Here is a 25711-nt window from a genome sequence, read left to right as displayed (position 1 = left end):
TGTCAGGGACGGATGGAGTTTCAGCAGCCGTTCGCGTTTAGGTTTCTGATCCCGGACGAGCCCTCAAATTGTCATGGAACTATCAAGGAAGCCACAAGAGAAAGTTCTCACCTGAGTAAGGTCTTTATTTCAATATTGCAAGCCCTGCTGCCACTTCGCAAAGTGCAACCAGAGACTCAATTTGTTACAAGCAGTACAGGGTTTTTAAAAGACGATGCGCTGTAAAAAAGCTCAGCGCTTTGTCCCTTCTAAAAGTTCCCCTTTCCCTAAGAGAAAACAGATTACATCAAAAAGCGAGAGAAGAAGCAATAAGATTTGTTATTCAAAGCTAATCAGTTACTTTCAGCTAATTCTAATGACCCAGACAGCATATATTGTTTTGGTACATTGTCTTCTAAAGTAACCTAAACAGTGTACTTTGTTGATGCACTGTTTTCTAAAATTCTGCACGTACTGTAGCACAGCATTTACATCCTTGAAATATATTATCTTAAAGCACCAATATATTTTTTGCAAAGCTCTCTACATTTTAAGAATCAATTTACTTATTAGATTTCCACTTCAAGACTTGTTCAGCTGGCGTTCTGGGAGTCGCGTTTTTCAGAATTGTATTGAGATCGTTTTCCACAGAGCTCAGATGTCAAAGCACAGCAGCAGCTCTCCACAGCGATCCTCTATAGTGCCCTTTCTCTAGCAGCTCCGTCCTCATTGGAAGGAAGCAAGAGTGAAAGGCTGAAGTGAAATAGAGCGGGGACGAAGGCAGTTAAGAGAGAGAACGTGGGAAGAAGAGAAAAACGCAAGGGAAAAAAAGCAGTGTCGTAAAAGAGGTGACGGAGCTGTCCTCTCTATAAGAAGGGTGCCAGCGAACCTTGCTCTCGCTTACGGCCACACCCCCTTGAGCACGCCTGATCTCGTCTGATCTTGGAAACTAAACAGGGATGGGCCTGGTTAGTACTTGGATGGGAGACCGCCTGAGAATACCAGGTGCTATAAGCATTTAAGCGCAGGAGGCGACCTATCCCCGCTCGCTCATTCCACTGTTCACACGAGCAGTGCGGCTTGTCCGTCTGTTTATTTGTCAGCTTTGGAGAGACACGGGTGCTTGTGTATTAGCGTGAGCGTTTTTTATTCTGATCAGGAACAGTTTTACAAGTCCGCAAAGGATCGAGGAAAGGTTTATCGCCAGCTGAAAAGAGACACAGCGCTTCGGCTGTGGAGACTTGTTCGGCTGGCGTTCGGGGAGTCGTGTTTTTCAGAATTGTATTGAGATCGTTTTCCACAGAGCTCAGATGTCAAAGCACAGCAGCAGCTCTCCACAGCGATCCTCTATAGCGCCCTTTCTCCCGCAGCTCCGTCCTCATTGGAAGGAAGCAAGAGTGAAAGGCTGAAGTGAAATACAGATGCAGCCATTCAAAATGAGCGTTAAAAACCCGCGGTAAAGTAACCAACCCGCAGGGCACCGTAGGGCACCGCGGTAAGTGATTGGCTGGCCAAAATGACCGACAGGGGCACTCGTGGTGCATTGGTTGGTAGTGAAAAGATTTAATAATTTAATGTCTTTACTGTGCACGTTTCAATCCGCTTAGTTTTGAATATTTATATGGAATTTTACCACTAAAGGGAAATTTTAGTAGCTGAGCATAAAAAGAAGAGGAGCATAATGCATCTGAAGGTCATAAACGATATTAATTTAGGAACATAAACATTACTGTATGTACATAAACTGTACTGTGTATGGCTGGTCTTGATAGTTTAAAGAAAAAATACACACCAGTCTTCCATTTCTCCCTAAACATTTTAAGCATGAAAGTTTTATGAAACGGTACCCAAATATGTGATTGCTGTATAGAATGAATTTTAATTTTTAAAAATTATTTAACACGAAAATTAAGCTGTTTACATCTTCCGCCTGAGAACAGTCACCCGTTGCTACCCAACGCAGAAACACAGCCACTAACTAGCAAAGAGAGGACATTAGCTAGCCAATATGATAAAGAAATAAATGATTATTTTGTTTATTTCTTTTGCACATTTATTTGAACATTTCCATCGATTGTACAAGCACTTGGAAACTGTCCAATCCCTAGTTCATCAAGCATTTACCAGTCTGGCGCCGGTCTGTGTCTTCTAGGATATAATGCCAGCGAACTCTTGTTTTTATGTCCACTATAACTACGCTGGGCAAACGTTCCGGGGTCAAATTCTTCCAGCACGGGGGTACCTTTAAAGCGGAGATGACGGCACCGAAATTTTTTGGCGCGCCTTCTCTTTAAAGCCCTGGCCAAATATGAAGACAGTACGTACAGTTATAATTCAAACGGAATTAAAAACTACACATCCCAGTTACCATGGTGGTGCTTGTGATCATTGCGTTTAACCAACGAAACAGGGCGAAAAATCAGTCACATGACTTTGGGGCAGAGTTTCGAAAGCTTAACCTATCAGCAACAAAGCGAAATTTACACGATAGGCTACCTCAAACTGTCAGTTACACGACTGTGTATGTCGCTTAAGCCACACCTATTTGGCATTTTAGTTATGGAGGCGAGAAGACGCCCCCCCCCCTCTCTCTGGGTGTCTGATTTGCCGCCATCTTTAACTGTTCGGTGTCCGAATCGGAGTAGCTACGCGTACGAAATAAAGTTAATCCCAACTACAAAACATATATTTTTGTGGTAGGAGGGCGCAAAACATCAGTATTTTCTGCTATTAATTACTGTACGATTTATAGTTGAAATCTGAGCCTAGATATAAAGTTAGATATAAAGTTAAAATCTCGACAAAGCAATGTAGGAAATACAGAGAAAATAAATCCTTTCTGACATCTAAAATCAGTTTCGATCAAGGTCTCTAAAACGAACAAGAAAAAGAGGATTTTCGGAGGGCAATTACTCTGTGTTTATATAGAATAACTGATTTTTGAGCAATCTAATTTCTTGTTCGTTTAAAACAGTGAAATGTCAGCTGCAAAAGATCGCACCAGAAACAGCACTCTCTCTGCCTGTCATAGATGTTCAGGAAAGGCTGGATGAAGTCATGTCAAGTACAATAATTCGGTGATCAATAATAACAGTTGTAGGACAGTATATAAGGAGGATAAGGATTTTGAAGTTGACTCGAAATCTGATAGGTAACCAGTGCAAGGACTTGAAAACAGGTATAATGCATCCCTGATAGGATTCTTGCTGTCATATTCTGAACATATTGAAGATTGCTCAGTGTGGATTTAATTTCCCCAGTGAACAGGATGTGCATTTATTAATTCTAGAAAAAAAGCCTTTCTTGATTTCTCTAGTTCTTAGTTTCTCTAGTTCCCTTTAAAATAAACTATTATTCCACAATGCAGAGTATTACATGGCCAGTATTTACACATGATATTTGTGATTTAAAGAAATTAACACAAGCAGCTTTTGGAGATTTAAGTGTTGGCTGAGTTATTGCAGGATAAAAGACTAGAGATGTTGGCAAGAAGAAGATAATTTGGGGAAAGCTGAGGAATACACTTATAACAAGAACACTTCCTAATGGGGTTAGGCATACTTTTGATGAAGATGATGAAGTTAACAGACTATATGTTTACATAGATACTGAAATAAGGATTGTATTTTAGATTATGTGTAGTTGCTGGCATTGAACTGTGTGTTGGATGCACATGAATTGAAGGAATGGGCAAACATAGCTGATGCGGATCCACAGAGCCAGCATATTAAGATGTTTATAATTAGAGGCAATTTGTTTAAATAACTAGGTATGGATACTGATGTGCAAGAGAGGTGGAAAGGCTGTTTCCTTAAGCCAGCACTATAAGATATTTTATTCTCAGTGAGATGCTGCCATTTCATAGTGGGTTTCTAACACTGTGTATAGTTCCATCCACACAGTGCCTTTACTTCCATCCATTTCTAATCTCTTTATCCAGTACAGAGGATTTGGAGCCTATCCCAGTAAGCAACGGACACAAGGCAGAATACACCCTGGACATAGTGCCAGTCCATCACAGGACAGACAGACACAAACACACACACACCAGGGCCAGTTTTCCCATAAACCAATTAACTTACCAGTATGTTTTGGAGTGCGAGAGAGAGTCATATCACACATATGGAGAAAAACCATCTAACCCAGAGAGAACATGTAAACCCCACACACACAGGATGGCAGGAATTGAACCTAGGACCCCACTACTGCAAGATAGCAATGCTAACCACTTTGTCACCATTATAAATGGATGGATATCTTAGTTATCTTTCTAGTTCACAGGTTTGCATGCATAATTTAATTTTGAAAGCCACTGAGACATCAGGTACTACTGTTGTATTTATGAAAAAGAAACAAAACAAAAAACATACTAACAACTGTGCCATCCTACTTCTTAGTTAATACATTGTATTATTCATAAACAGTTAACATTGTTAGCAAAATATTTTGAATTATATTTAACCCTATTTTTTCTTTATTGTTGTATTTAACTTATTATATGATAGTCAGACTTAATGTATATTTGAACAATGAAAATATATTTTTACAAGATGCGGGGGAAAGTGCAACAGCTTATTACAGAGCTTAATTTAATATTATTGATTGCTAATAGTTTATGCTAACACCTAACTTTCTTAATTAGATGTATTTAAAACAGTGAACTAAGTGTAACATACTATTCAGAAATACAATCGAAAATAGTTTTGTGGTGTTTGTATGGATGAAACGTTTCTAAATGGAATGGAACCAGTTAAGTAAAGGCTTTTCTGAAAAGGAGGGTTTTGAGTCTGGATTTGAAGGAGTTTAGAGAAGGTGACTCTCTAATATCCTTGGGCAAGGAGTTCCAGAGCTTGGGGGCATAGCAGGAGAAGGCCCTGTCGCCCATACAATGTAGACGGGCTTGGGGGACAGTAAGGAGGGCAGAATTTGAAGAGCGGAGGTTGCGAGGTGGGGAGTAGGGCGATAAAAGTTCAGACAGGTATTGAGGTGCCAAGCCATGTAAAGCCTTGTAGGTGAGCATGAGGATTTTAAAGTCTACGCGGAATTTGACCGGAAGCCAGTGCAAGGACTCCAGGATAGGAGTAATGTGAACACTTGCACTAGATCTGGTCAGGATTCTGGCTGCTGAATTTTGGACATACTGCAGCTTGTTCAGAGTAGATTTAGATACCCCAGGGAGCAGAGCATTGCAGTAGTCAATTCGAGAGAATACAAATATGTTGATCAGCTTTTCAGCCACAGTTAATGATAGCATAGGGCGTAGTCTTGCGATATTTCTAAGGTGAAAAAAAGATGTTTTGACAGTATGCTGTACATGTGGGTCGAATGTTAAGCCAGAATCGAATATAACCCCAAGGTTTTTCAATTTTGATTGGAGCTCAAGTACAGAGCCATCTACAGACAGGGTTACAGGACTGGCTTTGCGAAGTTGATGGGGGGTACCAATAAGCATGACTTCAGTCTTGTCACAGTTAAGATGAAGGAAGTTTTGAGTCATCCAAATTTTTATGTCAGAGATGCAATTAGATAGAATAGAGACAGCCACATCAGTGTCGGGTTTGGTATGGATGTATATTTGAGTATCGTCAGCGTAAAAATGAAAGCTGAGGCCATGTGATCTTAAAAGCTGACCAAGTGGGAACATGTAAATGCTGAAGAGCAAGGGGCCCAGTATTGAGCCCTGAGGGACACCAGACTTGACAAGACCAATTTCAGACCTGTACCCATTGAGATAGACAAAGTGACAGCGATCAGTGAGGTAAGACTTAAACCATTTGAGGGCAGTGTCAGAGACTCCAAACACAGTCTCGAGACGAGAAAGCAAGATGTTATGGTCAACAGTGTCAAAGGCAGCACTGAGATCAAGAAGGATGAGTATGGAAAGAGAACCAGAATCAGAAGCTATTAGGAGATCGTTGGTGACTTTGACTAGGGCGGTTTCTGTGCTGTGAAGTTGACGGAAGCCAGATTGGAGGGGTTCGAAAAGGTTGTTTGTCATGAGGTGGTTATGTAACTGAAGTGTGACAGCACGTTCTAGAATTTTAGAGAGAAAGGGTAAGTTGGAGATGGGGCGAAAGTTGTTAAGATTGTCGAGAGCCATGTTAGGCTTCTTTGGCACTGGGGTAATAGCAGCAGTTTTGAGGACCGTTGGTACAATGCCGGTGCTCAAGGATTCATGTATTATATTGAGGACAATGGGACAGAGAGAAGAGAAACAGGACTGGAATAAAGTGGTGGGAATGGGATCTAAAATAGATGTGGTGGGTTTCATGCGCGTAACTAGTTTGTTTAGGGATGCTGAGTCAAGAAGAGAGAAGCTGGAGAGACGGGAACTAGAGAAGTTGGATGAGGAGGGAGGAGGTGTGGAAATTATATCCGTAGTGGAGAGAATGTGATGCCGGATGTTGTCAATCTTTGAACTAAAGAAATCTAAGAATGTATTGCAAAGTTGTGATGAGGCAGGTAATGTGGTGGGGCAGTTTGGCTTGAGCAGTCTGTTGATGGTGGAGAAAAGATGTCTGGGATTGTTTTGGTGATTTTCAATGATGTGAGAGAAGTAGGTGGATCTAGCAGACTCTATAGTAACCTTATAATCAGATAAGTAATCTCTCCAGGCCTGATAATGTACATTTAGGCCGGAAAGACGCCACCTACGCTCAAGTTTGCGAGAGGCTGCCTTCATGAAACGCAGATGGTCATTGTACCAGGGGGCAGGGCGAGAGAAGGAGATGGTTCGAGTTTTTAAAGGAGCAAAGGTGTCGAGGGTAGATAAAAGAGCATTGTCAAGTAACTGTATTTTGTCCTCTAGAGGGTCAGAGGAAGAGAAACAGGATAAGGAGGACAGAACACAACCCCCTCTCTGCCGGAGTGCTGGCTGTGACGAATTAAACCGGTTTCACAGGTTTCAATCACAGACCATGTGACATGGGAGTCAGGAAACTAACACACAGCGCCACCAGATTTGATAACGCTATAAAAACGCTATAAAATAATGTGACTAGGCACCGAACAAGTTTACAGCACAGTACAATAATAAATGCTGACCATGACTTTAGAAGCATAAATTGCCTTACACTCAATTTAAACACAAGCTGTCTTTAGCCCTCTAAGCTGGTTCATACAGAAATGTAGAGATCCAGGCTCAGAACACACAGCTTCATTAGCGAATACATATGCAGGACAACTAGAGAAGACGTTTTAAAGAGGATGGATTTTTAGAAACATCCCATCAGTGACATCACTGAAGTCAACTCCTAGGTACTGTAACTGTCGTGTGGATAGTTTCACAAGAATCAGACAAAGGTTTAAGCATCACTTGTTCTAGATAAAACTGCAAAAAAAAACAACAACCCATAATGTACTTCTTTGCGGCTCTGTTTGCCCAAATCATATATTCACAACTTCAAATTTAGAAAATAATATTACGTACCCAAAATCCGCAATATGGAAACAGAACCTGTGTAATTGTTGATAGATGATGTACTCGTAACATTTTTACAAGACGAACTACAACATTTAAAAAATGACTTGTATGTACTTGATATCTCTAATCAATCCACGGGTCCCAGCACAAAACGAAACTAAAACGCCCTGCGCATACCGTTTCGCGCTTCTTATTAGTTGCTCAAAAGTAATTTGACCGTATGAAATGCATAATATAAACCTAGAAACATATACGTGAGCAGTATTTACGTACTGTAGTATCGGTGTTAAGACATACCTCTCAAATACTGTAAATCAAGTTAAAAATATCTCAAGACCGATTCTGGTCATAATGAAACCATGTTTCGTTTATGTTTTCTTTAAAGTACCGAGACCAGCCATATACTGTATGTTTATGTTCCAAAATTAATATCGTTTATGGCCTTCACACGCGTTGCAGTATGCTCCTATTCTTTTTATGCTCAGCTACTAAGATTACCCTTCAGTGGTAAAATTAGATATGAATATTCAATACTTAAACGGGCACAGTTAAGACATTAAATATACATATACATACTGTATACAGTACAGTTTTCATACAGTAATATGTTTATGTTCCTAAATCAATCTCTTTTATGAGCATGTGAAAGGCATGGTGAATCGATTATCAAAAATTACTGTACTTTGCATGATTGGAAACAAATGCGTGATTGCGAAATGCTGTGGTGTTACTTTTACAAAGACGGTCAATGAAAAAAAGAATGTTGACCAGGGCAATACTTTGAGTTTACACTTACAGCTTGTCCAAGGTCATTCATTATTAATACTATTAGTAATATCTTCATTAAAGACTTTGATGGCCACAGCTCAAACATGAGAGGTTGAGCTTTATTAGCTCCACCTTGCCGAAATTCTGGATACTATTATTTTGCTTGTCATATTATAGGAGAATTTACGGTAACTAGCTGTATTTACCGGTAACTTGCGGTAGACTGCGTACAGCGTACTGGAAAATAATGCGGTATCGCCCACGCATTTTGAATGGCAGCATCTGTATGTCCCCCAGCTCTGAGCCCATTGGGCCTGCTGGTGTGACCAGAGCTGCAGCGTCGCCATGCTGGTGGGGTCAGTTCGGCTTTTCTGTTGGAATGAACAGGGGGGTTACATGATGGTGCTGTCTGTGGTCTGGCTGTCCTGCTGGTCTGGATGAGGGGTGCGTAGTGTGGTGCAGGTTCTTGTCCCATCCTGCTCTTGGTCCAGGTTGGAGGGTTGCACCGATTCTGAGTCTTGTTAGCTGGTATGGATGGGTTTGGGGGTGTTGATACCAGAGTGGTCCGGGGGGGGGGTGCAGGTGTCTTGGGGGCATTCTTGTTTTTCTGTGAGTTCAGGTTGATTCTGTTGGTTTTGCCACGAATCTCCCTCACGCAGGCAAGTGCTCCCGCATTCCTACGAGCTCTCCCCATACCAAACGTGCACGTGTCAATCAGTCCTCTACTTAAACCCTCATCTGCCCCCCGGTCATTGCTCACGATTGAGATTCTCTCCCGGAGCTTACGTACTAACTACACCTTTGCCTTACTACGACTTCTCCCCTGGACCTCGACCCCGCTTTTCCGACTACCGCTTTAGCCACTCGATTTTGTACCTTCGCCTGTTTTAAGCTTTCTCGGATCCTGACCCCAGCCTGTCTCTTCGTTTACGCCTCTGCCTTCTGAATCCACACCGACGCAACTTCTACGCCTTCCCGGACTCCGACCCCTGCCAGTCCCTCGACTACACTTTCGCCTGTCGATTCTGTGCCTACGCCTGTGCTACGTGTGGAAGACCGAGTCAAAAGGTCAGGACAGTGACTATGCGTGGGAAAGGTTTCTGTTCGCACCTAAGACCACTGTCTTAGGTGCAAACTAAAGCCTGTGATTCCTCACACCCATTCAACCAGAGAAAATTGAAACAGATTGTAGGATGCCAAATGGCACCCCCCTGTCCTGTTTGTTTGACTTCTGACACTGCCCCTTTCCCTGTATGTTCCTTTGATATGTTAAAGTATTGCCTACTTTTAATGTATAAAAAAGGAAAGTATAACTTCAGTCCAGTGAGCATGTCTTGAGTGCTAGGGGAAACCCTTTCTCTGTGATATGCTCCCCTTCAGCTGATTGTATTAAAGATCTCTGTTGACAATCTCCCAACCTGAGTGAAGACTGAGTTTTCTTCGACATACGCCTTCCCGGACTCAGACCCCTGCCTGTTTACTCCGACTACGCCTGCGTCTCGCGCCAACCCTACCAAGGGCACCGCATTGGATCCCTATCCTCAGCAGTCAGCCCCTGCGTGACAGGTTCTGAGTGTCTTGGTTACATCCGTTTGTGTGTATAGATGAAAAAGCTATTGAAGAGCACCCCGACACCCCCCACCCATCTCGGTGGAAGTTGCCATGTTCAAAAAATCCTAAAAAGATAATTAAAGTTTCACACAACAAAGCATGACTGTGAAAGGTCAGGAGGCCTGCCTAATGGTGGTGCTGGCCCCACTAGCACCTCTTCCAGCAGCAACCTTAGTTTTTCCCAGGAGGTCTCCCATCCAGGTACTGACCAGGCTCACACCTGCTTCAGTACTGAAGGCTGCTGATTATGGCCAGCAGCCATATCACCCTGCAACTCACAACTGGCAACCCACTGAAGCTAAGCAGGTGTGAGCCTGGTCAGTACCTGGATGGTAGACCTCCTGGGAAAAACTAAGGTTCCTGCGGGAAGAGGTGCTAGTGGGGCCAGCAGGGGGTGCTCACCCTGCGGTCCATGTGGGTCCTAATGCCCCCAGTATAGTGACGGGGACACTATACTGTAAACAGGCGCCTTCCTTCGAATGAGATGTAAAACTGAGGTCCTGACTCTCTGTGGTCATTAAAAATCCCATGGCGTTTCTTGAAAAGAGTAGGGGTGTAACCCTGGCGTCCTGGCCAAATTTTCCCATTGGCCCTTACCAATCATGGCCTCCTAATAATCCCCCTCTTTGAATTGGCTACATTTCTCTTCCCTCCTCCTCACTGATAGTGGTGAGTGTTCTGGCGCACTATGGCTTCTGTTGGATCATCCAGGTGGATGCTGCACATTGGTGGTGGTGGAGGGGAGTCCCCATTACCTGTAAAGCGCTTTGAGTGGAGTGTCCAGAAAAGCGCTATATAAGTGTAAGCAATTATTATTATTATTATTAATGAGCACAACACTTGATTACAGTAAAAAAATCATTAAAAAATAAAGAAATGTTCCACAACTCAAAGCAAGGTTATATAAGGTTAGGGGAGCTGTCTGATGTGCAAAACACCTGGTTGCAGCACTGTGGCTGTTGTGCTTGAAGAGCTATTGACTCATGAATAGCACCCTCCTATCACCATGTACCGCCTGTCTAATGGTGCCATATTGAAAACATCATAAAAAAATAAAGAAAAGGGACACAGCCACAGCAAGATTGTATAAGGTTAGGGGGCCTGTCTGGTGTGTAAAACACCTGGTTGCAGCACTGTGGCTGTTGTGCTTGAAGAGCTATTGACTCGTGAATACCACCCCCCTATCCCCATGTACCGGCTGTCTAATGGTGTCGTATTGAAAAAATCATTACAAAATAAATAAAGGGGCCGCAGCCACAGCAAGGTTGTATAAGGTTAGGGGGCCTGTCTGGTGTGTAAAACATATGGTTTCAGCAGTGTGGCTGTTGTATTTGAATTGCTATTGAGCCATGAAGAAGACCCACCTATCCCAATGTATTACCTGTAGTGTTACCTTCAGAAAATCATTAAAAAATAAAGAAAGGGGTCACAGCCACAGCAAGGTTGTATGAGGTTAGGGACCTGTCTGGTGTGTAAAACATATGGTTTCAGCAGCTGTTGTATTTGAATTGCTATTGTAGCGGCAATGCTTGTTAATAAGACAGAATTAAGCGTTGGTATGCTGTCCTAAAGGAGGCCCCATCTTACCCTCCATCTCTGTGGTGCAGCCACAGAGAAAGTATTCATGCAGGCTGATTTAAGATGTTTTCTTTTGATAAGGAACAAGCTCCCAGACGGGGATGCACTTAGCTAAGCCTGGCTATCATGATCAATGGTCATCCATTGGCGCCTATCAGTCTAGGGAGTGCCGAATGGACATCTGGACTGCATTCCTAAGTGTCAAGAGTAAGTGAATTATATCTCATCTTGACCAACCAATCAGGGACTGGCAGGGCGTGGTAATACCATGTGGGTCTCCAATGCCCGCCAAACTCTCAACCAATCAGCACACATCTGGGTCTTGGTCAAAAAGGGAGCGCAAGCTCAGATCGGGGCTCTCCTTGGCCATTTTCGCGCATCCTCAGAGACAATCACGTGACAACTGCTGTTGTCTGCAAAAGGACTTGGACTTTGTTCTAAGCGCGAGGCCGAGGATCCCGTACGTACTCAAAATTCTACCAACGTGAATGCTCCGCTTGATCAACGGCAGCCTACAGTTGGACCCTCGTCGACAACCTGAATAGCTTATTCAGAAGCAGCGCTGGACCGGGAACGAACCAGCTTCTTCCCGGGCAAAAGAGTGACTTGTGAGGACTCGCGGTCACACTCTGTGCATAGAGACTTTCTACTAGCCAGCCGGACTCCTGGTAGATCCCCTCGGAGCAACGACTGCCCTGCGCGCCGCAGTCAGATTTCTCCGCCCGTCCTACTCCGAGCTGCACCTTGACTGGTTGGCCGGTAGCCAGAGGACGCCGGGACAACGCCCATTGGACAACCACTGCAACAGAGGCTGCAACAGAGCCTGTCAGCTGGATTGGTGTTCGTGCCGGGAGATTCCAAATCCATACACAGTGGATAAGTAAACCCCATGTTCTACATTGCGTCTCGAGAATTCAATTGTACCTCAACACAAGTTGTTATCAATTTAATTCATGAGTAATGTATTTACTTCCGAGTTTAGAGTAACAGTGGGTAATAACACTGGTTAGCGATTTGGTAACCGAACGATATATATTGACATATATTCTCTGTTGTGTATCTCTTTGTGTTTGCATCTCTTCGAGATTATATACCTTGTATATTGGATAACCCTCACAGTAAGGTCTGCCGCTCGTATCCAGGCAGACTAGTATATCTTTGGTGCACAATTTATATTAATAAATGTATCTCGTGTATTGAACCCGTGTGTGTGCGTTGTTAGTTGTTCTGACGATTGATTTTCTAAAAGCTACAACGAACAACCTCGTGATTACTGTTACAATTAATAATTGTCTCAGTAAACCCATCAAACCACTACACTATTGAGCCATGAAGAAGACCCACCTGTCCCAGTGTATTACCTGTAGTGTTACTTTCAGAAAATCATAAAAAAATAAAGAAAGAGGCCACAGCCACAGCAAGGTTGTATGAGGTTAGGGGCCCTGTCTGGTGTGTAAAACATATGGTTTCAGCAGTGTGGCTGTTGTATTTGAATTACTATTGAGCCATGAAAAAGACCCACCTATCCCAGTGTATACCTGTAGTGTTATCTTCAGAAAATCATAAAAAATAAAGGTTCCACAACCCAAAACAAAGCTGGGAAAAGTCAGAAGACCTGCTTAGTGTGCAAAACACTTACTTGCAGCATTGTGGGTGCTGTGATTTAAATGCTATTGGTTTGTGAACAGAATACCCCTATCCCAGTGCATTGTGCCATATTAAATAAAAGCAAGAGAAAAAGAGATTCAGAACGCAAAGCTGTGTCAGTGTTCTGTGTAAAAAATCAGTTTGAACATCATGGGAGCTGTTTTTAATAAGCTGCTGAGTAAAGAATATTTTAATCTTCCTGCTGTCAGTAGTATTGTCAATATAGTTGACCCTTACCTGAATGAAAACAGGGCGTAAAGGAAGGGTTTCAGAAATCAAACAAAGCTTTATTTCTGTGCTTACAGTCTGGGTAATTGGAGACTGCGCTGTTCTGCTTCCTATGGTCATAGGCGGGTTATTCGCACGAAGCCGTATTGAACAGTATTTCTCGCGTTGTGAACGTCTGTTCACAGCGGTCCTCCGGGTTCCAGTAAGTGCGTAATTACGCATCGATGAAAAACCGGAGGTTTAAAAAAAGATAATTAGCCCACTGATAGTTTGATGTAGAGGCTGTGGAAATATCCACAAGTCTTGGTCTTTAAAATGGATTTGGTTTGACGGCGTTCTGTGCTTCCATTGGGAAGATATGGACAAAAGAATATTCGTGCTCGGTCAAAAAAATGTCATTAAAACGAAAAAGTAAAGGCTGTGAAAGCATTCACAATGTATTTTATACACAAAGGAAGTATTCTCGCAACTCTAAGAGGTTTCGTGGTTTAATTTTTTTTAATTGTTGAATCATATTTAAATGTTAAACAACTGAAGAGCATCTTGCTGTAGACCAGGATGGCCGAGTGGTTAAGGCGTTGAACTTAAGATCCAATGGACAAATGTCCACGTGGGTTCAATCCCCACTCCTGGTAGTGTTGTAATAAGCTTTAAGTGACAGAACACTCTATTTAAATATGAATTTACTAAATTTCATTTCAGTTCTCTTCACTCCCACTCCCTGGCATAACTGAGCTCTCACTATCGCATACTGAAGGGTTTACATGCATTAGCTGTGATACAGCTCCCAATAAAGACAGAATCAAACAGTTTGTTCTATTTCTCATGGTGAGCCTCTTCTTGATCCAAATGAAATGGATCATTTAATATGATGCCTCGAGAAAAAAAAAAGGAGTGAATTTCCGCCTATAATGATTGATGCCCCATCAAACATTTTGTAACATCCCCGGAAGATTATACAGTAGAATCCTGGTTTGTGGCTTAAATTCAAGGTAAACAAGACTAAGGAAACGAGTTGGAAACTTGATGTCGAACTGGAATTTAAGTACCCAGAATATTTCACTTCATTGGGCAATATGTGCCAGAGAGGAGCACTTTAAATCCCTTCGATAGCTCAGTTGGTAGCGCGGCTGACTCTATTAGAAACAGTTAGGAATCCTTAAGTTGCTGTTTCGACTCCAGCTCGAAGGAAGGTGCTTTTGTGAACTTTAATCAAATAGTTAAAGTAGCGAATCTTTTTCACTCAGACGTTGATCAAAAGCTCAATAAACGATGAAGCAGAGGCTGTTGTTCCGAATTCAGCTAACATCTGGTTGTCTTGTTTTGGCCAAGATCTGATCTTTGAATTAAGGGACTACGCTGTCTGATTTGTAATTCAAAAGTAGATACAAATGTCACTGTTTTCAAAGGATAGGTACTTAATTGGCTTTATGATTTGGTATTGATTTTGTATCATTATATTATTACGTTTGTGCTTTCTGTGTTTTTTATCTTATTCTGAACTAATTTTTTAAACAAATGCTAACAAAGGCAAACACAGCACATATCTGTTTATACCAGCGGTGAATTGTACATTTTTATTAAGTACAATCTACTGTATTTTTAGAACAAAATGGCATACTGTGCACGATATGTTGCAGAAACACAACTTGATATATTATTTTAATCATTTGACAAGTATGAGGTCCCGGATCCAAATCTTCAGTTCTGATTTTTTTTTAAAGTGATATCTTCTCTTCCTCTCATGGAAATCACAAGATGTGAGCCAAAGAGCCTCAGACGCACAGTCTGACAGTAACCAAACCAGAATGGATTCTGCTGGGAGCCGGACTGAGCTCATTCTCACTCCCTCTGCTGAAAACAGAATCTCTCTTCCCCGAACATCGTCTGCAGCTGCTAGATATTGCTCTGCGTCCTACTGCTCCAGCAATTCCTTTGACCAAAGACAGATCACTTGTGTGCTTTTAAACTGCTTGCCGCTACAGGTTCTTTGATGGCTCATGCTGATCGTCCTGTGGATCCAAAAGAAAATGTTAAAGCTGATAAATGTTTGATTGTAATTTGCATCTAGATACAACGTCCCTGGAAAAGATAATTTATTAGTTGCGTGCAATCGGAATCTTTTACTTCACGTATGGTAGTGGAAATAGTTTTAAAAATGTTTTCTAAAGAAGATTGTATTGCCAGGACCTGCCTTTAGCGCTCAGTAGCGATGACGCTGTTGATATAGATGGAGAAGAAATGTAAGATGAATTGATGATCTAAGCTAAAATAGCCCTAACACGCCTCCTGTAACAGTGTTTGTATTAATAGCAAGTAATATATTTTTTCAAACCCGAACGTTGCTTTTGCATTAAGTGTTATGTAACCATTAGCGGTTTCGGTAGCTTCTGAAGAGCGCACTTTTCCAAACTGAAGCCTATAAGAACATTATTCAAGACACACCATGGCCCAGAATCGTGCATCGGGACAAAGATTAACATCCATTGAAAGTACTCCCAAATAAAAGATTTGACCGAAAAATTAAAAGAGTAGGCAAGTATTAAAACAAAACCATAACTTCTTGACTTCCAATCTCTTTCCTGGTTCAGGCCATGTAAAATGACATATTCAGTGGACTCATGCCGAGGTTGTGAGTTTAAGCCTCACCTGGAGCAGCCTGGTTTTCTGTCTTGACAGGTAAACAGTGTTTTGTGTTATTTGCTAAATGGAGAGAGGATTCTGTGTTAATTGTGCTCCTCCTGGGAGAGGTCAAGATGAGAAGTTCACCAGGCTGGTGGTAAATATCCTGTCCAGGAATATCGGGGCTGTAGGGGGTCAGATCTATAGATGTAGTAAACACATTAGTGGAGACGGTGTGTCTGCTCTCCGTGAGAGAGCCGGGCGGGAAGAATAATCTGTGGTCTGGGAAGAAGAGACCCTCGTTGGAAGAGCGGCGCTCCTCACAGGAGAGAATGAAAACAATCTTTTTCAGGGATGCTGATTTTTCTCTTTGGGTGAATTAAAAGCACTTGTCGCAAGCGACCTTGTGGCGCAACGGTAGCGCGTCTGACTCCAGATCAGAAGGTTGCGTGTTCAAATCACGTCGAGGTCAGCTGATGTGTTTGCAGGTGCTGCTGGTGCCGAACCTGGAGTTTACACCATGCAGTCGGGTTTTAGCTGTAAACCACCTAGGTAATCCAAATGAAGTAACAGAACACCCAGTCAGGATCTTATGCAGCATTTTATCTTGAACACGACAAGAGAAAAGGCACACTGCACATCCGCGAAACATCACATCCGACTTTAGAGACAGTGACATCAGAGAATGGAAGTTTCAAACCGCTTTTCTGTTACAGGTTCAAGCAAACCTGAAAGTTAGGGAGTGTTTGGTCACTTTTGTATGAAAAAGTGTCTGAAGCCTGTAATTATAATTTGCCCTTCTTTTAATTGTGGTTGAAATCCACTCCCATGTACCAAGACCTTACAATATATTCATGTTTACTTAAATGACTAACTATTGGACTATTGGACATTAGTTGGTGTTTTTTTTTTTGTAACGATTTGCTATTTCATGCAGGAAAGAAAGGAACCCAGACCCAACGTTTGCTTTCAGGTGGGGTTCATTTACATAACAGACATCTATTTCTGAGGAGCCTGATTTGAATCACACAACCCCGGTAGAAGTCGAATCGACAATCTTATAAACCGAAATCAGACGCGTTATCCATTAAACCACTAGCCCATCACGTAAATTAATTGCACCATGGTGAGTTCAGTGCCGCTACTAGTAATACCCCACCCCCATCTTAAATTTCTAAGTGAGAAACGTGTTTTCTACATGTTTTTTTAGTTTAAAAAAATCATCACTTTTAAGCAGACAAAGCCTTTATGTGTCGCTCTGAATTTCTAATTGATTTAGAATTCCAAGACAAAAGCGTTTCGTTCCACAGCGGCGTGAAATGATCACGTCTTTCACTCTACTTCTCTCTAGTAGTAAAGCAGATCTTGCTTGGTGAGCATTTGCTCCGGTAAATTAGGTCACTTTTCATGTTAACTCACTTCTTCTAAACACAACATTTCCCGGTGCATGTTTTCTCCATGAAAAAAAGACATGTGCATGTGCATGTTTTCCCTTACATGTTTTCCCTTACATGATTTCTCGTTTTGTTTCATCAAAGTGTACAGAAAGAAGAAAGAAAGGAAAAGTGTCGTTAATGAACTCTGTCCCCCTTGGGAGATGTCAAGCGCATTGGACATGAAAAGTGCCCAATAAAAGCCATTTCTCTTCATTTCTCTTACGGTCAGGGCTCCTGTTCCGTGTAAAGGAGGCAGCTTGCTCAGCCGGCAGACTCAGGGCTTCGTGAACGCAGATGGCTCAGAGCGGTGTGTCCAAGCGGCTATAAAAGAGGAGAATTCTGCCGGCACCGTAGCTGAGTTGGTTTAAGTACCTGTCTCGTTAACTGGAGATCCGGGCTCCACATCCCAGCTGTGCCTGTCTTTTTGTGCAGAAACTACCATCTTGGACAACCGCATAGGGCTTGATTTAGTTTAAAGCATGAATGCATTTCCTTTCTGCAACAACTTGTTTTTCAAGAAATTCATACAGCTTGTGAAAAATGAAATGTAATTCTTGGCTATCAGAGCAGTAGGAATATTGCAGACTGGCAAGAAAATGCAAGCAATGTTTATTTTTTGACCGGAAAGGTGCGAATGGAGAAAAGCCTCTCTCATCAGTCTCTGTGGCGCAATCGGCGAGTGCGTTCGGCTGTTAACTGAAAGGTTGGTGGTTCAAACCCACCCAGGGACGATCTTCTTATTATTGTCAATGTAAACACTGTCTCCGCTAAAGCCGAAACCTTAACCCTCTTTATATTTGCAGAAAATGCGAGTCTTTTGCCCGTGTCCAACAACAACACTTGAGACCGGGGAAGTCCAATAGTGATCAACACCGCAACTCCCCAGAAATCCATATTCACCCTTGGAAAAGTATCTTTGAATGGCTGGCGGGAGATATCATTTATACTCCTGTTGCGTCCTCTGCTAAAAGAGTTTAGAAATAGAACGCAGATTTGTTTGAGAATTTGACAAGCACTGTTACAGTACGTTAGCACTGTGAAGTGGATGTTGATATTTTGATATATTTACCTTAATTTTAACATAAATGTAAACATACATGCTGTACAATCTATGCTGTACAATCAAACACAGGTATATTTTGAGTCTCATGCTGATCGTCCTGTGGATCCAAAAGAAAATGTTAAAGCTGATACATTTTCGATTGGAATTTGCATCTAGCTACAACGTCCCTGGATAAGAGATTTTATTAGGTGCGTGCAATCGGTATCTTTTACTTTATGTATGGTAGTGGAAATAGTTTTAAAAATGTTTTCTAAAGAAGATTGTATTGCCAGGACCTGCCTTTAGCGCTCAGTAGCGATGACGCTGTTGATATAGATGGAGAAGAAATGTAAGATGAATTGATGATCTAAGCTAAAATAGCCCTAACACGCCTCCTGTAACAGTGTTTGTATTCATAGCAAGTAATATTCTTTTTTCAAACCCGAACGTTGCTTTTGCATTAAGTGTTATGTAACCATTAGCGGTTTCAGTAGCTTCTGAAGACCGCACTTTTCCAAACTGAAGCCTATAAGAACATTATTCAAGACTCACCATGGCCCAGAATCGTGCATCGGGACAAAGATTAACATCCATTGAAAGTACTCCCAAATAAAAGATTTGACCGAAAAATTAAAAGAGTAGGCAAGTATTAAAACAAAACCATAACTTCTTGACTTCCAATCTCTTTCCTGGTTCAGGCCATGTAAAATGACATATTCAGTGGACTCATGCCGAGGTTGTGAGTTTAAGCCTCACCTGGAGCAGCCTGGTTTTCTGTCTTGACAGGTAAACAGTGTTTTGTGTTATTTGCTAAATGGAGAGAGGATTCTGTGTTAATTGTGCTCCTCCTGGGAGAGGTCAAGATGAGAAGTTCACCAGGCTGGTGGTAAATATCCTGTCCAGGAATATCGGGGCTGTAGGGGGTCAGATCTATAGATGTAGTAAACACATTAGTGGAGACGGTGTGTCTGCTCTCCGTGAGAGAGCCGGGCGGGAAGAATAATCTGTGGTCTGGGAAGAAGAGACCCTCGTTGGAAGAGCGGCGCTCCTCACAGGAGAGAATGAAAACAATCTTTTTCAGGGACGCTGATTTTTCTCTTTGGGTGAATTAAAAGCACCTGTCGCAAGTGACCTCGTGGCGCAACGGTAGCGTGTCTGATTCCAGACTTCATTCTCTCCTGCGTCTGACTCCAGATCAGAAGGTTTTGTGTTCCAATCACGTTGAGGTCAGCTGATGAGTTTGCAGGTGCTGCTGGTGCTGAACCTGGAAATTACACCACGCAGTTGGGTTTTATCTGTACACCACATAGGTAATCGAACGAGGTAACAGCGCAGTACAGAACACCCAGTCAGGAGCTTATTCAGCAAATCATCTTGAACACAACAAGAGAAAAGGCACACTGCACATCTGCGAAACATCACGTCCGGCTTTATAGACAGTGACATCAGAGAACGAAGTTTCAGACCTCTTTTTTGTTACAGGTTCAAGCAAACCTGAAAGTTAGGGAGTGTTTGGTCACTTTTGTATGAAAAAGTACGAAAACGTATAGACACACATCCACAAACTCACAAACACACACTCACACACTGACAGACACCACACACTCCTCACAAACCCCACACACAAACAGACACATACACTCATAACTACAAATACACTATAAATAACACTAATACAAATACCACTAATATTGCAACAGTAACACTATCACTAAGACTTACACTATCATCCTAACACTGACACAAAATACTACTACACTAATAATACTAATAATAACAGTAATGCTATCACTAAAACTAACATGACAACTAGTGTAAATAATCTAACCTTATCACTGTAATTATCACTAATATTAACAGGAATACTAGCATTAAAACAATCAATAGCACTATCATCATTAATACTCACATGAAAACTATCATTAATGTTAAAACTACCGATTCCACTCACACTAATATTAACATGAAGACACTAATATTAGTATTAGTTGCTGTCCGTGATGTCACACCGCTCTTTGTGACGAATGTGAGACACCTAGCCGTGGACAGTGACGTGGCGCCTGTTGCTGTGGTTACCATACTGATGATTTGTAAACAGTGGAAAAATGCATTTAAACTGTTACCTACACAAATTTATCAACTTGGAACATAATTTTTAAGATCTAGCATATAATTCCTAAACAATCATTTGAATAACAATTTTTTAATTTCAGATTGAACATTATTTACACTAAAGGCACTATGGTCGTGCACCTTTTCACGATGCCGGGGGTCGGAGAGAGCGATGTCTTCCTCGTTAGTATAGGACCTGTCACCTGTCCCCACCTGTCACGCGGGAGACCGGGGTACATCAGGACGCACATTGAAGTGAAAGCAGGATGCGCTGCGACATGCACTGTGCAGATTCCACCACACTAAGAGGTGAGTGGGTCTGTTCGATCACAGCGCTAGGCAAATCCCCAATCCCCTTTTGTGCGTGGCGACAAAGGAAGCCGGTCTGTTTCCGCCCGGATTCGAACTGTGAATTTTTCGCTTGTGAGGCGAACGTGATAACCACTACACTATGGAAACAGTGGTCAACTGTGCCCAGCGGCCCAGTGCTGAGCTTCGCCAATGCGATTCAGCTGCTTTCAGTGCCTTTATTGGAGTGCGCTGATGGACCATGCTCTCTCTCCAGAGACCAGCACGCCTGTCATGGACGGAGCAGGAAAGGCGGCGCCACATTCTACAGCCCTCTCCACGCAATCGACGAAATCGGGCTACTGAAGTGGAGAAAATCGCCTCTCCAGAAAGTGCAAATATCATCTTGGAGACTATAAATCCTATTGCCGAAGGTCAGCCCTGTCTACCAGAGTAACCCTCCCACAGCGATGATCAGCTCGTCTCACACGCGAGAAGTTTCGGTTGGAAACAAGCGCCCCCTCTTCTCGCACGTTTTGCACGTTCGAGTAGTTTTAATGCGGCTCTTTCGTACACGGTGCTGATCTTTTGGAAAGCAGGAGGCAAAACCGAGTCGAACCCGGGCCGCTTAGGTGAAAACCAGGAATCCTAACCCCTAGACCATATGGCAGCGAACAACCACGCTGTTCCCGGCATCATGCAAGCAAACTACATAAATATGAGAAAACACGCAAGAGAGTTGTCACTCAGAGTGTCGAAGGGTCGATGTATACTGGGGCTCAGTTGAAATGCAACGTCAGGACTTTTCCGAATTATGTCACACGAAGAGAGCACAGCCTTTTCCGCCCTGCCACCTGTGTATCGGTAACTCGCCGTGATCGTATAGTGGTCAGTACTTTGCGTTGTGGCCGCAACAACCCCGGCTCGAATCTGGGTCACGGCAGAATAGGGGCGTCTGCTTTTACTACTTGCACGAATGAAGGCAAAAAAAAGCCAATCGATGTGAACGAACGGCGCTTTGCAGAGGAGTACTGCCTGACTGGATCGTTGATGAAAGACAGAGGCCACTCCGACCTCTTCTCGGTTTTCTTCAATGACTAACTAAGGATCTTCTTCACATTCGCCCATGCAGGGGAAGCCAGTTACACCAAAGCAAACGCAGGAAAGTGCATTTCAAGCAGAGACCTGGAGGGACTTGTTTACACCGAGAGTGGTCGGAGAATGGAACAATGCGCCCAGCCCTGTTGCTGGAGCCGATTCTTGATGAGATCTTGGGCTCACTAAGAGGCCCCCGCTGGATGCTAATCTTTCTGTTGTTCTTGCAGGTCATGCGCTGCTTTTGAGCAGACAGAGCTCGTCCTGGTCTGTTGGCACAGCCCAATTGCAAATGATCGGCTCCGCGTACAGAAGGAACATGCGTTTGGTACAAGAGTGCACGAAGGCACCGGAAATACATTGGGAACAAATGACCGGTCTCTCAAGACCTCTGTGAAGTACAGGAGCGTGCAAAACGAGGCTGTTTCCGCCCGGTCTCGAACCGGGGACCTTTCGCGTGTTAGGCGAACGTGATAGCCGCTACACTACGGAAACCTGCAGGGACTGCTGCTGGTGTCTCGCTTGCGTTTCGGGCTGAGAAAGGGACGCGTCACTTTAGGCAGGGGGCGCTGGAGAGAGGAACAAAGGGCGCGATGAAACAAAATGCCGAAACCCGGAATCGAACCAGGGACCTTTAAATCTTCAGTCTAACACTCTCCCAACTGAGCTATTTCGGTGGTGTGCAGAGCCCACAGCCACCTGCTCCAGCCTTCCTGTGTTGTGGCATGAGCGCACCAAGAGTAGCGGGAGAGTGTTGCAGGAACGTCACTCAGAAGGAAAGCCACCCAGGTGCGCCCTCTGAGCTCTTTCCAGCACATCTTCATCGCATGGACTCCTGCCTGCGACGGGCAGGAAACAATTAGCAAGAACAGAACGACACCCCATGGGTGTCTCATGACCACACCTTAGGTTGTGAAAGGTGCAGGTGTGAGGGGTTGCCGGGCTACTTTGGAGCAGAGCTTGGGCGGAGGGGGGGCGGGAAAGCAGACAAAGAGGTGACACCTCAAGGTGTGCACAATCACAGCTCTCCGCCGCCCCAGGCTTCCGCTCGATAAGCTACTGGACACACCCGCCCCTCCTCACACAGACCGTGGAAAAGCCCCTGAGTGGGAGGGCTCTCTCTTCCTCCCAGGAGCTCTCGGACACGACGCACAGACAGGGCGCAGGGAGCCGTCGCCTGCAAACACGGCTCCAGGCAGGACTCCACTCCGCAGGAGCCGCAGAGCAGAGGAGATGGGGGCAGCTTAGCTCCTGTGCAGAGACCTGAGCTGTTGTTGCTGTGGATGCTGTCTTTTCTGTTCTCGGGGTAGGACATCAGGAAGCACATTGAAGCGCTGCGACATGCACTGTACAGATCCCGCCACTACTGGGCCCGATTTCCCCGGAACGAAACCGGGCGGAAACAGGCCCGTTTCGTTTGTTGTCACGCACACTGTTTGGGGATTCGCCTAGCGCTGTGATCGAACAGACCCACTCACCTCTTAGTGTGGCGGGATCTGCACAGTGGATGTCGCAGCATATCCTGCTTTCACTTCAATGCATGTCCTGATGTACCCTGGTCTCCCGCGTGACAGGTGGGGATACTTGCCACTATACTAACGAGGAAGACATCGCTCTCTGCTTAGTGTGTAAAACACTTACTTGCAGCATTGTGGGTGCTGTGGTTTAAATGCTATTGGTTTGTGAACAGAATACCCCTATCCCAGTACATTGTGCCACATTAAATAAACACACGAGAAAAAGAGATTCAGAACGCAAAGCTGTGTCAGTGTTCTGTGTAAAAAATCGGTTTGAACATTATGGGAGCTGTTTTTAATAAGCTGCTGAGTAAAGAATATTTTAATCTTCCTGCTGTCAGTAGTATTGTGCATATAGTTGACTCTTACCTGAATGAAAACAGGACGCAAAGGAAGGGTTTCAGAATTCAGACAAAGCTTTATTCCCGTGCTTACAGTCTGGTTAATTGGAGACTGCGCTGTTATGCTTCCTATGGTCATATACGGGTTTTTCGCATGAAGCCGTATTGAACAGTATTTCTCGCGTTGTGAACTTGTGTATCCAGCAGTCCCCCGGGTTCCAGTTAGTGCGTAATTACGCATCGATGAAAAACCGGAGGTTTAAAAAAAGATAATTAGCTCACTGATACTTTGATGTAGAGGCTGTGGAAATATCCACGTCGTGGATGCATTTGGTTTGAAGGCGTTCTGTGCTTCCGTTGCGAAGATATGGACAAAAGAATATTCGTGCTTGGTCCAAAAAATGTAATATAAACGAAAAAGTAAAGGCTGAGAAAGCATTCACAATGTATTTTATGCACAAAGCAAGTATTCTCGCGATTCTAAGAGGTTTCGTGTAAACGCTACAGGCGTGGCAAAATCGTTTTCGAACTTCAAGCTAACTTTACCCCGGTGTTTTACGCTGCTCTTTTCTACACTGAACTGATCATTTGGACACCGCAAGACAAGAGAGACACATTTATATGTAATCAGGAAACCAGGAATCCTAACCGTTAGCCCGTTAGTGCCACAGGAAAAAAAAGCGCTTGTGTTTTGTTTGATTTAGCGAATTTTATACACTTTATTTCTGACACATGACTTAAAAGGCTGGTAGAGTATATTTAATACAAGCGCGCTGAACAACAATTTTCATCTACCGTATTGTCATGTTTTTTAAAAAAGCAAGTTAAATGCATATATAGTAAATGTTTTTTTTTTCATATAATAGTGTTTATGGTCTGATAAACGTAATTCATTATTTAACGGACATTTGGTATAATTAAAAAAAAACTCATTCACGAATGTGAACATTTTTTACAATAACGTGTTCTATTTTGATCTTGCGCCCCATGCAGCAATATCACCAGACAGTTTAATGGTCTGTCGTCCTTTTCTGGGTTTTATTCTGTCTTCAGATGCACCAGATGTATTTTTAAAATACGTAAATGACAATTCTGGTGCAGCGAGGCATTCTGATTAATTCAGATTCACTCTTCACCTGTGTTATAGATATCATCTAATGTTTTTGTATCCACGCAAAACCTCGCATGAAAGTGAAGTTGATAAACTTTGCTTGTGACATATTTAACAAGGCACTGTGCCAAACTATTAAAATACATCAGAAAAGTACCCGAACTCATCTAATTGATGTATTTGAAACGAACGGATGGGAGACTTTAATATGGCGTTCTGGAAATTCACTTTTAGGAGTTTTCGGAAGTCTGGACCCAGATATACAGTGAGGGAGGAGTGCTTGACTTCCTGCTTTCAGCTCGTGCATTGTTTCTACTTGTGACCACCAACAGAGAGAGCTTTACCGGTTCAAGAAACGTCCCGGGAGTTTTCTGGGTTAAGAGGGAAGAATAAATGTAATAAATGGAGATGTTATTGCCGCTGGGGAGTATGAAGGCGGTTTAGCGAGGCGGTGGTGTGTAGAGGGAGGAGACGCGCATTCCGCACGGGCAGCGCAGAGCAATGAGTCACACCTGCTGCGCGCTGAGTCCTGTCCTATATAACCGCGGAGCCCGGACACACACAGCGTCTCCAGCCAGTGCTGGCGATTCAGAAAGGGTAGTATTTTTTAATAATATTTCAGAAGGCGCAGAAACTGACTCTTTTGCTCAGTTGAGGCTATAGGAGTCTGTGTTTGTTTTTCAGGCTGTCGGGAGTAGCGTTTGTTATATTTTTTTTTTCTCAGAAACCGTATCAGTGGGCTGAATTTCAGTTAAACGCCTGGTTTGGAAGATCAAGAATGAGTTAGGGAAGACAGAGGTAGAGACTAATGGAAGTTATGAAAGCCATTAATGGGTTGTCTCTGCTTGAGCTTGAGTTAGACCTCAGTAGGGCAAAGTCTAGGGGTTAATTTCAACAAACTAGAAGTGAAGTA

General features: G+C 43.2%; 1 protein-coding gene, 4 non-coding genes and 1 pseudogene across 5 annotated transcripts in view; 5 read left to right on the top strand and 1 right to left on the bottom strand.

Annotated features, from left to right (window-relative positions):
• Window positions 1-25711, top strand: part of LOC148666845 (zona pellucida sperm-binding protein 3-like) — a 779162-nt gene that overhangs the window by 130425 nt on the left and 623026 nt on the right. The gene's annotated exons all lie outside the window — the stretch shown is intronic.
• On the top strand, window positions 878-996 carry LOC148666931 (5S ribosomal RNA; annotated as a pseudogene).
• trnal-uaa (transfer RNA leucine (anticodon UAA)) lies at window positions 13787-13869 on the top strand. The gene has a single exon. It is a non-coding gene; the product is annotated as a tRNA-Leu (tRNA).
• Window positions 16257-16328, top strand: trnaw-cca (transfer RNA tryptophan (anticodon CCA)). Its single transcript has one exon. It is a non-coding gene; the product is annotated as a tRNA-Trp (tRNA).
• Window positions 17950-18023, top strand: trnan-guu (transfer RNA asparagine (anticodon GUU)). Its single transcript has one exon. It is a non-coding gene; the product is annotated as a tRNA-Asn (tRNA).
• On the bottom strand, window positions 22252-22324 carry trnav-aac (transfer RNA valine (anticodon AAC)). Its single transcript has one exon. It is a non-coding gene; the product is annotated as a tRNA-Val (tRNA).

Source organism: Lepisosteus platostomus, chromosome 5 (assembly GCF_059453375.1).
Source record: "Lepisosteus platostomus isolate fLepPlt1 chromosome 5, fLepPlt1.hap1, whole genome shotgun sequence".
NCBI lineage: Eukaryota > Metazoa > Chordata > Actinopteri > Semionotiformes > Lepisosteidae > Lepisosteus > Lepisosteus platostomus.
Note: the sequence above shows the minus strand (reverse complement) of the source record. Positions and strands in the feature narration are given on the sequence as shown.